This window comes from Rhynchophorus ferrugineus, unplaced genomic scaffold (genome assembly GCF_030347505.1).
Source record: "Rhynchophorus ferrugineus isolate W39M unplaced genomic scaffold, kcgeb_rfMv2 rfM9, whole genome shotgun sequence".
Taxonomy (NCBI): domain Eukaryota; kingdom Metazoa; phylum Arthropoda; class Insecta; order Coleoptera; family Curculionidae; genus Rhynchophorus; species Rhynchophorus ferrugineus.
The window spans coordinates 12411968-12429656 of NW_027472588.1; the positions used below are offsets into that span (position 1 = coordinate 12411968).

Genomic DNA, 17689 nt, shown 5'->3' on the forward strand with positions numbered 1-17689 from the left:
TAATTATAATAACTTATAGCTATAGTTTACACTAAAGGTATACACTTTATATAAATTCGTATGGTTTTGTTCGCTTCAATCTCCTGACATCCTGCGCGCTGTTCAGCAGTTGTATTACTTCTACGTTAGTATGATTTAGTAATCTTCTTTCGTGCTTCAAGACGAAATCTTGGATAACTTCGCAAATCCATTTGATTTCCAGGTCATCGTGCAGTTCTTCGTTGGTTACGTAGTAACAATCATCAAGTCTTGTATAAATCAACCTCTTTGATTTTAGATCAAGTTGACTTTGATCAAGTGATCTTCCGACTAATCAGTACAGTTGTTTTATTTTGGTTCTAATGTGTTTTACTTTTGGTCTAACATGATGTTACGTTCGTTAAAATAAATAGATAACATTTCACGGCACATAATTGCAGCTACATTAAAAATAACATTATTTATAAATTATATGCATGCATCGACAGTATCGGCGTATTTTTAGCGAATGTTTATTATTTACTGATATGACGGTCATTATTGATGTCAAAAAAAACCTCCGCATTTGCGTCAAGTGAATTATTTAATGTTCAAAAAATGTTTCCGTCGATTTTACGTCATACGCCGAATTATAATTAGGATTACGGAGAATCCAGGTGTTGGCATTTGGATTGGGTTCAAGTAAACTGCTATGCGAAAAAAATGCAAATACAAATAGTATTTCGTTGCCTATTGTCGACGGGTATGATGATTATGAAATATGTGTGCATTCGATATTTGCATTACGCTTAATTTAAGTGAAAACTCGAGCTTGTTACGGTAATTGTGTTTGATAAAACATTTTAAATATTTACATTGTAAAAGTTTAATATTTAATGAGTTTTTTTTAATAACATGGAAGTTGCTCTATACTACTTTTGTGTGATGTAGGAAAATTTTCTGGTTTGATTTTGTGTAAATATGTTACTAACACGTGAAAAATAAAGTTGGGGAAAAAGTAATTTCGTCATAATTAATAATTAATTTTTCCTAATAAAGGGATTTAAAGCTGCATTTCCTTAATAATACTGAATATATGGAAGTATATATGATACAATGGAAACTTAAATGGCATGTTTTTTCTTATTTATATAATCACTTGTTTAAAAAAAAGTTGGCAAAGGGCAAATTTAGGAGCTATCATTATTATAAAGACTTAACAATAACATAAAATTTCCAAGTAACACTTTGTTTGAAATCAAAGGACAAACAAAAATTAAAAAATGGACACCTAAATCAAATCAGTAATACAAGCACTAAAAAATATATCACAAAAACTTGGTACATGTGACCGTTAGGTCTTTATATATGGAAAGTAAGCTTTTGCGGTACTTTCTTGTACATTTCGAGTCCTTCTTGCTTATGGCTGTTTATTTGAGGATAATCAGTAAGTTTGTTCCTGGTCGAACTTTCTATATTTTACAATTTTCGAGTCTCTTCTTTAGATCTACTGAAAAATCTTTGTTTCTGACCTATTTTTCTGATCTATAGTAACTCAATTCCGACATTTCTTACAATTTTTATTGCGCGCCATCTTGGTTATGTGACGTTTAGCTCAGTTTCGCTTTTTGTATAGACGTCCAAATTTTATTATGGATGAATATACGCCACAAGAACGAGAAGAAATAGTGAAAATATTTATTGAAATTAGTCATTCCATTATTGCCAATCAGCGGAAATTGCGCGTATATATCCATTTTATAATGCAATATTTGTTACTGTTGAAAATACCACGAGAAAGACCAACTTTGGTTTCTTCTAGTCACTGAATAATTAACACATTGTTTATCTAGGGCATCAACCCTTACTACTGTGTTGTTTTAAAATTCCATAATCTCTGGCTTACCACTTCTTTGATCAATGGATTTGTTGTGATGTTTTGTAGAAATAATTAACACTTTGATTTTTCCTAGGTGTAAATTATGCTGTAGTTCTATTATTTAATAGAAATACGAGGAATTTAACATCGGCCACAGTTTACAAACATTTACATATAAGCTCGATACTTGGTAGCTGCTCGGGAATTAAGGTGAAACATGTAATGTACTGTGTCACACAAATTGCTATTTTGCAATTTTGACATTGCTAAAACAAAATACTAAGTATTGCCGAACAGGAAAGTCTTGATATCTTCATTTTATCAATAGTTTATTGAACAACAATTAATTCATAGTCCTAGTACAACATTAGCTAAATTGTGAAATTACAGTTATCAATGTTTCGATGAAGCATCAGATTGCTTTTTACTTTACACTTCTTAAAGACCTTCAGATACTTTCAAACAATAAATTATAAGTACGAGTATAAGAAATATCTTATAACTAATATTTTTTATTTTTTTTTAGGTAAGTGCCTTACAAAACTATTTGGATTAGAAAAATAGGATTCCTAGTCAAGGTCAGTAATAAAATTATAGCGTGTGCTTATTGCTTATTGTATTATATTAACTATCACATTATAATGAATTATAGTCTTAAAGATTTAATGATACGGAAATGTGGTAGCGATGTGGAATGACGTTTAACATTGTGTTTTAACATTGTTAAAAAAAAGGAAATATATTCAAATATGGTCAAGGTAAAAAAATCTGTGTACTAAAATAAAAATAAGTCTTGATTTGAGAAAATTTGAGATTATATCGAAAATTAGTACTTTTGAAGCGATATCATGGATAATGGAAAGCTTTTATTTTATATAGATAAATGTCAAAATTATCTAATTTAAAACTTAGGTTAGGTTGTTTACATTTACATTTCGCATTCTCCACAATAGATATCGATCAATCACTTAGTGTTTATTATAAATAAATTACTAAATTGAGCTAAACAGTAGTTTTGCAACAATAATGTCTCGAACTGTAAGAATTGTACATAACATTTTGTCCCTTCTAAATTGAATGGAAATAACTAATGTCGAAATACTATAGGGAATCATCTTAGGACTTCTAAACCGTGCCGACTTCATCATAGACTATAATAATTCGTATAACAGTTTTTTTCTTCTTCAGTGATTGGTCACTTTCATATCAATGTTCTTAGGCGAATTCTTGCTTTTGTGGTATCTAGCACATTTTCTGATTTCATTTTCAATAACAAAAACTTTTTTTAGAAATATCAGTTGTTTTTCGTTGCACCCCAGTTTATATAGATATCATAGCTAGTCAGAGAAGTAGCCTGCTTTTAAAGGGTTAAATATATACTGACATCAGAACTTATTGTTAAAAAAATATGTTGTGGTAAGCTTTCAGGGTGATGTTTGAAAGTTAATTAGTACTTTTTTCATAATTTGAGATAACTTTTTTATTCACGTACATTTTTACTAATAAAATTTATTTATCGATATTAAAATTAGCTTTTTCCATTGGCTTGGCAAGAATGATGTCCTACTTTTTTTTCTATCAAACATTTTTTTATTATCAGGTATAGATCGACTATACGTAATAGGATAAATAGGACAAATATTATACAATTGTCATTCGATTGTATAACCGAAAATAAATAAATTTCGATTTTTGTCTTGATACATACTAAATTATTTATAACGAAAAAGTTGGGTGAATTACAGAAAGGTCAGCCGTTGGATAAAAAATAAAAATGTGTTCGACAAGTACGGGAATTGTAAACATAATAACAATAAAAAGGGTAACTGGATATTTAATTTTTGTGTTGGCGAATCCATATTGGGTTCAAGAATATTTCTTTAACTAGGTTAGTCAAAATCCTCTATTTTTTGAGGAAAATGTTTGTGTGGATGACGGATAGATCGTAATTCTAGGTAAGTTTCCTACCTAGAAATTGATAGGAGGTGACTTAACTAATTGATTTTAATGATTAGTGTCATTAGTTATTGATAAAAATAACAGTGGAAAGTTTAATTTTGAACAAAATTGTATGCTATCTTTTATTGTACTTAATCAATCATTCATTTTCACTATTTTGTGATTTATTAGATTACTATAAGTAAAAAATATATCTATTTATTGGCAGTTTAAAATCAGTCAAATTAGTTGCAAAATAACTAACTAAGAGTCAAAAAGTCAGAAAATCAAAAAGATAGAAGTATAATAACAAATAGACAGAAAAGGTATACAAACATGACCATATTTCATTTTTACCTTTACTATAATCTTCAAATAAGTTGTGTTTCCATATTATTTAACATAAAAATATATCTTTTGTTCCATAACAATTTACAAAATTAGTGATGATAATAAAATGGTAATATTTTACTAATAATTCATACCTTATACACTTATTTTCGCACTATCTGCCTATGAAATAATTATATTATCTTAACAAAATGTAAATACAAAATTAATCTAAAAGTGACTTCTAACCACAACTGTGTTAACAAGGCGTATATAGAAAAGGACGCGTAGTTGTGAAAACTATCAGGCTAGATTAGAACAAGTGCGCATGTGCAGTTCTAGCCAATCGAAATTTATATAGGCATGGACGGATAGTTTTTGTTACTGTCGTCTATGAAAGTACCCTTCAATAATCTCCAGCGCCCAACTAGGCTGCTAGCACCCCGTCCAACATCTGGCATTATATTTCTGGGTATTTTGTAGACCATTATTCCATGATGTAAAATTCGACATGCCTCAAGCTCGCTACACATCAATTGCTAAGCTGTCTGAACATTTTTTGAGAGTTTGAGCTGCGTGTTTTTGTCTAATAGGATCAGGTCGTTCTTTCTCATTGTTATCAAAATCACTACTTTTTGTATCGCCGCAGAAATTTCTGTTTTTCCGCATGGGTAGTTATCGGCAGACGGGAATTAGCAAACATAACTAGTTTCTTTTGTCCTCGTTCCATGGAATGGTGTAATAGTAAATATCCCGGATTAACTTCGGATGAATCCGTCAGAATTTGGTGGCACTCCACCGCGGAATTTAATTGGTGATCCGAATATCCCCGTCTGGTTAAATATAAGTCTCGTCCGAATCTATTAAAACATAAATATGAACGAATTGAAAAGCTGTCGTTTAAAATTTATTTCCGTCTATTTTTAGACCTCTGCGGTTTGTTTATAGATAGAGGTAGCATTTTTATATTTATGCTGACGTACACTACTGCCGTTCACGAGTATTATATTTAGCGTTCATAAATATTTCAATACTGGTTTATTGATAAATAAATAGCGTTCAAGATTCGATTTATTTATAACGTCGTGTCGGTTTCTACTATTAAAAATTTAAACGTAAACCGTAATATTTGGATCAGCAGTCAGCGAATGAGTAGTCCTGGTGATCGCCACGATACGATAGGCAACCGCATATACACTGACGAGGAATCAGCTGTTAACATTATGCGAGAATGGTAGCACAAACAATTAAGAATATAAGGGACCGTGAAGTTTTACGCCCCTCTCTATTTTCCTGTATATTATAACATTGATCTTAACCTTATTTCTTCCATCGACCATGGATAACTTAGTGCTGAATAAATATATTTAACAAGTCAGAGCTACAAATGAAACTATCCAAGTATATGTTTATATAATTTACTTTGGTCTTTTATTTTGGTAAGTACTGTTAATGACAGCTAAAGAGAAGTTTAACCGCTACTTTTAGGCTTTGATACACCAATGATCAACCACTTCTTTTATTAATCGACGTTATATAATAATCCTAATGTTCTAAATCCCTACGTTTGCCTCTTTACTACAGTTGGTTATCGATTATAGTCTAACGAAAACAAATAGTAAATAATTTTTTTATTAATTACATCTGACATTAGAGATATGCTTAGTACAATATTAATTTACAATTTAATTTATGACTACTGTTCTGTTGTACTTGCATTAATACACAAGCAAGGCTAGTACGGGATTAATACATCAGTATGTATTTCCCAATTTAAAATAAAACTAATTTACTTAAGCTAAAGTTAAGAATGGTGGTGTTCAGTGTAGTCCAGTCCTGTGATTTAGCAACGTTATTTCATATTTTAAGGCGAAATCTTGGATCACTTCGTGTGTCCATTTGAGTAAGATGTAATTAATTAAGAAAATACGGGTTTTAGGTGAAACACGATTAAATGTTTAGGGTACAGGTGCGGTTAGATAAAGACAATATCTTTGATGATTTATTTCCGTTGAAATGGAATATAATTATATGCAGAAACACTATTAATTTTTGACGAGCAGATATTATACAATAAACCAGATATTAAACACTAAACCAGATATTATACACTAAACAAAATCACACTATATGAATATAAAAATAAAGAAATGCACGTGGCAGGGTTACCTTCAGATGTTACGAACAGTGGCACGTCTGATCACTCTCAGAGTCGGGAACGGAAAGGACATCGAGGCGTCGCGTCATCCCCTAGCTTCACCACCCGAGGTTGCCACGTCGTACCCTCTGTCAGTACCACTTGTTGCCACCTCACCGTGGGTGCTAACTTCAGGTATGTGCAACGCCTCGAGTAGATCTGTGGGCTGCTGATAATTGCGGGAAAATTCGAAACATCTGACGGTCGCTACAGTACTCCCCCACCAGAATTTTACCGACAATGATTATACAGATTACATATACGAATACAAATATACAAATACCTACAAACGTACCCTAATACCTTACATATATTACCTACGTAATACTATATTAACCTAATAAAAATCTCGATACAAAAAAAACAACATCTAACTTACATCTATCTATATCTAACGGATGAGCGATATATGTCACCTAATACAAAAGTAATATTAAAAGAATGACATCCTAGCGATACAATTCTAATTGCGTAATCCTAATTTGTGATTAATAAAAAACAAACAAACAACAAAAACTATTACCTAGACAAAAGGACCCTACACCCATATACTGTACCATTAGACATTTCTACCTGGGTTGATTATGGATACCCCGCCTGATACCGATCGGGAAATCGAACCCGTCTTGCTGATCGTCTCAGTTGTGGAGGGGAATGGGGGTCTGGATTTTGTTGCGTCGCCACGATCACTATTCCGCCATCATCTAGATCGCTTTCTCGTGGTCTGAGGTTGTCGTTGATACGGTATGCTGGTTTCAATCTATCGATCGACACCGGGACTTGTTTTCCTCGCATTAAAAGTATGAAGACCTTTTCACTGCGAGAAATTACTTCGTACGGTCCATCGTAGGGCATTTGCAGTGGCGTTTTGGGGCTATCGTGACGTACGAAGACGTGCGTAGCTGTGGCAAGGTCTTTGAAGACGAAAATCTTGTTGTCGCCGTGTCTTGTTCCTTCAACTGGTCGCAACAACTCGAATTGCCTTCGTAAATTGCGCACGAAATCGACGGAGTTGTCTACCTCCTTAGTGTTGGTTACCAGGAATTCGCCTGGCAGCCGTAATGGTTCGCCGTAAACCATCTCTGCTGTAGTGGATTGTAGATCCTCCTTCCACGCAGAACGAATGCCCAGCAAGGCGGTTGGGAGGGCTTCCGTCCAGCGGTCAAGTTGGAGGCACTTGATCGCGGATTTTAATTGACGGTGTAGGCGTTCGACCATACCGTTGGCAGCTGGGTGGTAGTCCAAACTCCCGTATAGCAACCACCTTGTCTGGGAGCGGCTCGGTCCCTTTTTCTGAGACCCGATATCCTAGGAAGTGAACTTCGGTTAGTCCAAAACAGCATTTACTGGGATTGACCACCATGCCATATTGCTGCAGACGCTCGAACAGAGTGTGAAGATGTTGCCGATGTTCCTCCTCTGTTGTTGATGCCACCAGGATGTCGTCGATGTAGGCATAGCAAAAATCAAGTCCCAAAAGTACCTCGTCAATGAACCGTTGAAAGGTCTGTGCTGCATTTCGAAGACCGAAACCCATGACTGTAAATTCATACAACCCGAAAGGAGTTGTAATGGCGGTTTTCGGGACATCTTCGGGTGCCACGGGTATTTGATGGTATGCTCTCACTAGGTCGATGGTTGAAAATACCTTTTTCCCGTGGAGTCTCTGTGTAAAGTCTTCAATATGCTTAACAGGGTATCGGTCTGGGATGGTGCGTGCGTTGAGCGCTCTGTAATCACCGCAAGGACGCCATTCGTCGCCTTTTTTGGGGACCATGTGTAACGGAGAAGACCAGCTACTCTGTGACGGGCGGCATAATCCTAGTTTCAACATGGTCTCGAATTCCCTCTTGGCGTCTCTTAGTCGGTCTGGAGCCAAGCGTCGTGGTTTCGCAGCTACTGAAGGTCCGGGTGTCGTGTTTATATGGTGTACCGTCGCGTGTTTTATGGCGGCCGTTTTACACGCTCCATCGGGTCGAGTGATTTCCGGGAACTTCTGAAGGATGTCGTGATATCGCGAACTGTTGTTTATGAGTTTTATACTCGCGATATTTTCGTACTGCGGCTGTCTCCCGTTGACACTCATGCGCGTATTACGGTCCACCAATTTCCTGTTTCTCAGATCAACTAAAAGGTCGTAGTGAACCATAAAATCAACCCCGATAATAGGCCGCGACACATCCGCGATAACGAAACTCCATGGAAAATCGCGTCGTAAACCGAGATTTAACGTCATTGTCTTAAAACCATACGTCGCTATGATACTGCCGTTCGCCGCAGTCAGATCGTAGTTCGTTTTTTTCCGATGTCCGTTCACCAACCGCCGCGGAAACACGCACAAATCCGCTCCTGTATCCACCAGGAATTCCTGGTTGCTGTTCCGATCTTTGACGAACAGGCGGCGCGTGATATGATGGCCGTCACTTGCCGCCATTAGTGACCGCCCGGCTGGTTTCCCGCATTCGCGCTTGGGCTTCTATCGTAACGGCACCCCGGTCTGCACTTCCGTGCCCTTTCGGCGTAATTGTAATGATACCAGCACAAACCATCGTAGAGCTCGCCACCGCGAACCCGAGACCGGTCGCGACTTGAAGAGCGCGATGACGATCGGCTACGACTTGACGAGCGCGACGATGCCCGGGTACGGAACGACGCGCGTTGGTGCTCTGCTACCTCGTCAACTTTGGCTTGCAGCCCGTGAATCTGCAGCCTCAACCGCGCGAATTCCTCCGCCAATTGGCTCCCCGAATTATTCGTCGGTGCCGTACCGCCTGCTGGCCGCCACGAGCCTACGGAGTCTTTGATGTTGTCAGCGATTTTCGCCAGGTCTTCCAGCTTGGTGCTCCCTTGCTGCGCCGCGATACTAGCTCGGGTAATGGGGTCTAGTTGGCTCATCCATATTACTTTAATGATATCCTGGCCCGCTGCGTCCCCTGCTAATGACTGTAACCGACGGAGAAACTGCGACGGGGTGCGGTCACCGATTTCTTCCCGTTCGAGGAGTTGCCGTGTCCGGTTCTGGATTGACAGCCCTAAGCATTCCCGGAGCGCCTCTTTTAATTTGCTGAATGGATCTTCAGCTTCCGGTGGGGGATTAAATAAGAGGCCGCGCACCTCCTGAGTATAGATGGGGTCCAGTGCTGCCCCTACGATCTCAAACTTTTCGGCACTTGTGGTTATCCCTGCGTGTTTCAAGGTCCACTCGACCTGCAGGAACCACATCTCTGGATCGTTCGGATTGAACGCAGGCAATCTGATGTTTGAAGCCGACATGATGCTTTACAACGAATAAACCAGACAACAAAATGGCGTCGCAAACCAAAAAAAAAATAACTAAACCTTCAAGAATCGAAAATAAACCAGAAAAAAAAACGAAATGTGGAATATAACACGATATCGCACGTCGTGGTCACCAATTTAGGGTACAGGTGCGGTTAGATAAAGACAATATCTTTGATGATTTATTTCCGTTCAAATGGAATATAATTATATGCAGAAACACTATTAATTTTTGACGAGCAGATATTATACAATAAACCAGATATTAAACACTAAACCAGATATTATACACTAAACAAAATCACACTATATGAATATAAAAATAAAGAAATGCACGTGGCAGGGTTACCTTCAGATGTTACGAACAGTGGCACGTCTGATCACTCTCAGAGTCGGGAACGGAAAGCACATCGAGGCGTCGCGTCATCCCCTAGCTTCACCACCCGAGGTTGCCACGTCGTACCCTCTGTCAGTACCACTTGTTGCCACCTCACCGTGGGTGCTAACTTCAGGTATGTGCAACGCCTCGAGTAGATCTGTGGGCTGCTGATAATTGCGGGAAAATTCGAAACATCTGACGGTCGCTACAAATGTTTCTTGTAAAAGACGCTACGAATTACTTCCAATTCTAATACATTGACGAAATAAGTATACATTAATTTTGTCCGGTTCCATACTTTTGAACATTCTCAGATCTTTTTGAATTTTCAATTTCCGTGCCTATTGTCCAAGTGCTATTATTTACATTATTCTTTGATTAGTTTATATAATTATTTTTTACTCAACAAAAAAAAAATGAATAGCAGTATATACGAAATTACATGTGTAAGGTATGAATTATTGGCAAACTGTTATAATTTAGTAATACCACTTTTGTAGATTGCTAAATAATAGGAAAATACTGACCAATATTACGTAGTTATGGTAAGTGAGCTACGCGACAAGGACTGCCGTGTGGGGTACTGCTACAAATGTAAAATATGTTTAAATATAGCAGGTCAATGGAAAAGTTCCCGGCCTGATATATAGATGGCCCTACTAGAATTAAATCCATATATATATTTTTAGTTAGGCCTAACCGTCAAAAGATGCATGTATAAATTTGACAGGGTCATTAGTTTGTGAATTATAGCATTTTGAATGAAGCAATTTTTGTTATAGTGAAAAAAATGGATAAAAAGGAATTTCGCGTGTTGATAGAATATTGTTTTTGAAGGAAAAAAATACAGTTGAGGCAGAAACGTGTAGATCATATCATTCACGAATATTTGAGTATGAGAAAGCTCTGTGCAAAGTGTGTGCCGCGCGAGCTCAGTTTTGATCAAAAACAACGACGAGTTGATGATTCGGAGCTGGGTTTGAAGATCATCAAGCATAATAAATCTGAGTTTTTGCGTCTATATATGACAATGGATGAAACATGGCTCCATCATTTCACTCCGAAGTCCAATCGACAGTCATCCGAGTGCACTGCACACGATGAACCCGCTCCTAAGCGTGGGAAAACGCAATAGTCGGCTAGCAAGGTTATAGCGTCTGTATTTTGAGATACGCATGGAATAATTTTCATTGACTACCTTGAAAAAGGAAGGACCATCAACAGCAACTATTACATATTACATAGAAGTGCTGCTTCACCAATGCACCGTGTCAAAAATCCATCAATTGCTTCCTCATTCACCGTATTCTCCAGATCTGGCATCCGGCGACTATTTCCTGTTCTCATATCTCAAAAGAATGCTCGAGGCCTATTTTTAAGCAAAGGACAAATCGTACTGCAAAAATGATATCGAAAAATTGGAGGTTCGCTATAATCAGTATATCACCTTTGAAAGAATTATGTTGACTAAAAAAAAACTAATTTTGTCAAAAAATTGTGTTTTACTATGGTAGGCCGGGGACTTTTCAATTGGCCTGTTATATATGTCAGTATCCTGAAAATATGTCAAAGGCATGGTGCATAAACACATTCATATTGTCTGCTTTTTTGAGAAGAAAGCGGAAACAGTGTAAATATAAACGGAACTGGTGAAGATTAACTGTATTCCGACGAAATATCGATTTCAATGAAGTAAATTAATACCGAGAACCCAACCGATTAAAACATTAACAAGCCAGCCGATAGCCGTTATTAATTATTTCGTACCATTTTAGCGTCGGAAAAATTAACCATTTTGCATATGGATGAGGTGGATCTGTACTGACTCTTATCCGGTGTCGCTTTTGGCGTTCGAATACGATCGAATCGGAATTCGAGTCCGAACCGCATTTTTTCTACGTCTTCGTTCTGTACCGTCGTCGTCTTTCCTTCGGACGTCGCCTTGGTCTATTATTAGTTTCGCGAAAACGATATCGTGAATACAACCCGTCGGGTTTATACGGCGCGACGCGTTTATGTTATTGTTAATGTTTCAGATCGATTATTAATTATGAATGAGTGCTGGCGAACGGTGCATTTTAAACAGGCAGTCGTTAAATGTCAAACTGATCACGTAGTTAACGCGATCGATGGATGATTATAAATATATCGCTTTGGATCAACGATTATACTATCGCGTAGATATGGGGAGACTAAAAATAATAAACCTTCGTCTTTGAGAAGACAATTGTTGATAATACATAACTCAATATAGACTAAAACCCGATAAAACTATTTATCAACATAAAAGATCAATTGAAAAGTACCCGGCCTGACACATAGATGGCGCTACTACAATTAAATCTGTGTGTTTTAAGTTAGGCCTAACCCTCAAAATATGCTTGTACAAATTTGACAGCTGTCGGATTATTAGTTTTTGAATTATAGCATTTTGAATGAAGCAACTTTTGTTATTGTGAAAAAAATTGATAAAAAGGAATTTCGCGTGTTGATAACATATTGCTTTTTGAAGGGAAAACATACAGTTGAAGCAAAAGCTTGTCTTGATGCCGAGTTTCCAGACACCGCCTCAGGAAAATCAGCCATCAAGGATTGGTATGCTAAGTTTAGACGTGGTGAAATGAATATGAAAACATTAAAAAATCCACAAAATGATTTTTAATGACCGTAAATTGAATCTGAATGAAATAGCAGACACTCTAAAGATATCAACTGAACGTATACATCATATCACCCTTGAAGGGAATTATGTTGAATAAAAAAAACTAATTTTGCCAAAAAAATGTATTTTACTATGGTAGGCCGGGAACTTTTGAATTGACTTGTTCAAAAATTCCAAAAATTATTTCTATCAAACGAAATGGTAAAAGAATTTTTTTATTGAAAAAAAAAGCAAACTAAATGAAAAACATTTAAAAACCTCGTAATTGAGCTGTAATAACCTTAACATCCACAAATTTGTCGTGAATGTTGTAATAACAGCAACACTTTCGCCATCGGTGAGGTTTATCAGCATTCTCTGATGCGGATTAAAACGGTTCTTAAATTGCATTTACTTTGTTGCGTTCGATCGATCAATACTTCGGTGTAGCGTTGGGAACTATCGATTCAAAACAGTCGAAATAGTCGATAGTAAAAAAACTAGCGGTTCGACTGTTTTATTAAATTCGTGATGTTAGACGAAGATGTCCGAAATTTGTTGTGTATACCTTGTGAGAGAGGAAATGAGATAATTGGTCGGAGCAGTTAATTTTATATGTGCTTATATTTTCCAACGGTAGTATAAACGAGACGGAGATGTACATATATCTTCACGTACTAACTTTAAAAAAGAAAAGGAAAAAAATTACTGAATACTATTAACAAGCTATTAATAAATTAATTTTAAATGAAGTAGAATTACTTTTATATTTCAATGTTCTGTGGATCTGTAAAAAGGAATGGTATTTTTCTATGGAATGTAATTATACCTCACAAATGTTTTATCGTATTTTAATATGTTAATTGCTATTTTCAAATAATATACTATAATAAATATAGACAATACAATAGAACTTAAACAAAACCTAAAAACTAAAGATATACAATAACCGTAAATACTAAATAAAAATGAAACATAAACCTAATCAGAGAAAAAACACTAATTCATGACATAATTAAAAATGAACACACAATAACTACTAGAGCTTTTTAAAATAAAATACATGCTTTATTTATTATTGAACGGAAATATTTTTTAACGAAAGTCGAGAGACTAATCGAAATATTACGTATTATTATTATAAAAACAGTCAAAGGTATTTTACAATTCATCATTCACAATTTTAATTTTTTTACCTTATTACATTAACAATATTGAAAAATATCGTTCCAAAATGCAGCTATATATTGTTATTTACAAGCAAACTACCAAAAACTCATAAAACTATATATATTACATATAAATCTATGTAAGCATAAATTAGATATATTTTTGTCCAGGTCGCGGCTAGGACGAGAGAGCCAGAAAAAAGAAACTGAAACAGTCGATAGTTCCCAACACTACTTCGTTGGTATGGAATGTTTGCGATGCTACTCTACGCTATTACAACCGACCATATAACAAAAGTAAGCTACAAGTCGCTGAACGATATTCTGTTCTGCTGATTTGTTGTTATAACATGAATTGATGATTAATGTTTATAGCCTGGAAATTCTGAAGATGAGCATTCTTCAAGATAGCGTAGATATTATTGAACTAAGGGTTTCGTTTGGATTAAAATAGGATTGGATAAGCACTGTTATGTGTACAATCGTTAAAACAAGTTGTTACTTCTATAGTCGCTACACTAATAATATACCAATACGAATAACATCTACATTAATATATAATAAGTCGACTTGGTGGCGTAGTCGTAAAGGCGATAGGACGGTCCTCCTACTGTTGCGATAGTCGCAGGTTCGAAACCTTCTGGGCATGGTCGTAAATTTATGTTTGTGATTGTCCTAGGCAAGAGTGTAAAATCCGACAAGGAAAATGATCCCAGTCACGCCAGTAACCAGACTGGGTAAGACCGGATGTCTTCTGGGATGATTTCTAAAGTTGTTCACTGCCGAGTCCAGATAAACCCATAGTTGGTAAAAGGAGACTTTAAAACATATTTAATATATATATATATATATATATATATATATATATATATATATATATATATATATATATATATATATTAAGTATACAGAAACACTGATTTATTACAAAATAAATCCAAGTTTGTATAAAATTCATGTTTAACAATATGCTCAAAGAAGAAGAAAAGAATGTCAACAACAATAAGGGGTATAATACGGGCAGAAAACCCCGAAAATGCTATTATATATACCTCAAGTTAAAATATAATGATTTACTTAAGTCCTTTGTGAATCGGTAGGATTCTAGAGAGATTACCATGCTGTTTTTGTATTTTGAATTAATTTAATTAGCTGAAATCAGCTTGCTTGATAAGAAATTATGCATACCTTGATATAATCACGCGCAAAAGTTGTGTAGCTCTGGCTATAAGATCTGGAAGGGTGGAGTGAAGTTTCTCAAAGTCTTCTAGTCATGAACCATTCGAATTACAATACATCCATGCTTTGAAAAATATCTCTAGGTCGTGAATTCCTGGCACAAGCATCACAGTACAGGATATAAAGGCACATAAGGCAAACTGAACTTTCTGTCACATCCATAGTGTTAATATTCAAGTAGGATCAAGTAATATAAGCTTTCGTCTAGAATAAAAGGCGAATAGATCGACAGTGTTGTTACCGCAGATTAATGACGGGATATAATAAGTAAGTTAATGAATAATACATGAATGAATAATAAACATGTAAATATGAGGAGGACTATTATTATTATTATTATAAGAGAGATATGAACTGTATGAGATGGTACGGAGGTATGTATCCTCGACGTTTTTTTGCTATTCCAGAATGACCAGCAAGAACCAAATCGTGTTATTTTTCCCTTGTTATTCACGCCTTAGGTTCGGGATAAAGAAGTGTTTTGGGGGCGACAAAGACCCTGGGTTACGACTGGGATTGTCATAGTTGGTTAGCTACCGGGGTTTGTGCCTGGGTAGGGATTTGATCAGATTGTTATCGTGTTCTAAGGCGCCTAAGGAGAACCACACACTGAGGATGTTCGTGAAACTCTTCACGAACGGGATGCCTAATTCGAGGTGAGTGAGTGTTGACGTTCCTCATAAACCATGGGGCAATTGAGTAACGCGCGGACTTTTTTGGATTGGAACATTTGTATTAGTTCAAGTTGTCTCTCAGAGACGTACCAAACCTGTGCTCCGTAGAGGCAGACTAGACGGGTTAGCATCTTATACAGAGTCGCTTTCTGGGGAATTGGGAGCTTACTTTGCAGAGGAATGGTAAGAGTAGACTGTACCCTCTATTGCTTTTGCAAACAAAGTGCTGAATGTGGGCTGACCATTGGAACCTTCGGTCGAACTGGAAACCGAGGTATGATATCTTCTGGAGTCAGGGGTTAGGAGCTTTATCAATTTGGAAGCGATAAGCGCGGAACTCCTCGCGGTGGAACAGAATAGTCTGAGTTTTGCTCGGATTAATCTGCAGCCGCCAGAATTTATACCACGCAATCATCAGGTTCAGTTGGACTTGAAGTCTGTCGAAGATGGCGTCGGGACTGTAACCGGTGGTAAAGAAAACTGTGTCATCTGCATAAAATGCTGTGTTCGATTTCTTGGAGAGTGAGAAGTGAGCCATATAATGGTTGAACAGGGCTGGGGCTAGTGGAGTACCTTGCGGGTCTCCTACAGAGATTTGTTTTCGAGAGGAGACTGCGTCCTCGATGTTCGCAAAGCATCCTTTTGTAAGCCATGCGAATGGTCATGGAGGGGGAGTAGGCGGTACTGGTCGATGACAATGGTTGAGTCATGAATCGCTAATAACACTTGGCATATCTGGCTTAACTTTTTACTTTCATAGGCTTTTTAAATTATATCTGTTATTCTATGCACCTGGTCAATTGTTGAATGTTTGTTGATGATTTGGGTTCATCAGAAATATTCAACTGGTGTGTAGGCAAAGTGCGACACTAGTTATGACATAGCGATGTTGTCATCAGCATTCGTCATTATCGGCCATGATTATAGTTATATGAAATATCATGTGTCCACTCCGTTTCTCACAAATATAAACTAACATAGTTTTCACTATTAATATTATAAATTAACTAAAAAGCTCAAAAGAACATTAAGTCCGCAATCAATACATCTGAATAGTACGCCCACGTCAAATAGCCGATTGCAATATAACGCGACGCTAAAAATAAATGATTTTTCAAAGCCGACACTGCATTACACCGTCTGGAAATAGAACGTCGGCCTTGTACTTTGCACCGTGTACAATGTAGGTTAATTGTTACACGTTAAATTGCGCTCCGAATCCTGCAACGTCTGCAGGACATTAACCGGGCCGGGTGCCCGGGAGGGTTGTTAACTCGGTCGTTACCAGACCCTTCACCTCCGTGCACTTGCTTTTATTTGTTGCATTACAAATGCCTGACGTGGCCCCCGCTGCTCCTCCGTCTCGGCTCGCCTCGGAAGGTCTATTTGTGCGAACTCGTTGTCTTTTCCATCAGCGACTGCCCTAGGTTAATTTTTTCGTCATTATCATCATTATTATTATTATTATTAATATAAAAGCTGCGTTTTAGGTGGTCTCAGAGAATGTTATTGATGACAGGAAGATCATAGGTAATGTCGAAATCGGTACGGTGTTGCCGATGTTGTAAATTTTCAGTAAATCCGGAAATTTTTAAAAATAGCATTTTAATAACGAATTCAAAAATAGAAAAAATTCGGCCTAGACATTTGTTTGATCTGTGTGAATATATTAATGTCTCGCTATTATGGTAAATAATTTAGAATACATTATTATGACTTTTATATAACTTATGGAACTTTTCATTTTAATGTAAATAGGAACCTTATAATATTTTAAAGACATCATTTATGACATTTTAAACCAGACACTCACACACTGATTTCTTAAAATATTCAGTGTCATATCAATAGCGTGATATAATACCTTTAACCTGAGGGGAACGAACACAGAGTGGTACCACATTCTCCAGTATGGACAGCTTTATGTTGTAATAAAATTCTTTGTTAGTTAGGATTTCATATTTATCCACCATTTCGAATTTGATCTTCTACCCTCCACTGTTTTA

General features: G+C 36.5%; 1 protein-coding gene and 1 long non-coding RNA gene across 2 annotated transcripts in view; both read left to right on the forward strand.

Annotated features, from left to right (window-relative positions):
- HDAC4 (Histone deacetylase 4) overlaps positions 1-17689 on the forward strand; it is a 173198-nt gene that overhangs the window by 73029 nt on the left and 82480 nt on the right. The gene's annotated exons all lie outside the window — the stretch shown is intronic.
- Positions 2364-10761, forward strand: LOC143202287 (uncharacterized). Its single transcript, XR_013007112.1, has 3 exons — positions 2364-4003; positions 4078-4235; positions 10412-10761. It is a non-coding gene; the product is annotated as an uncharacterized LOC143202287 (long non-coding RNA).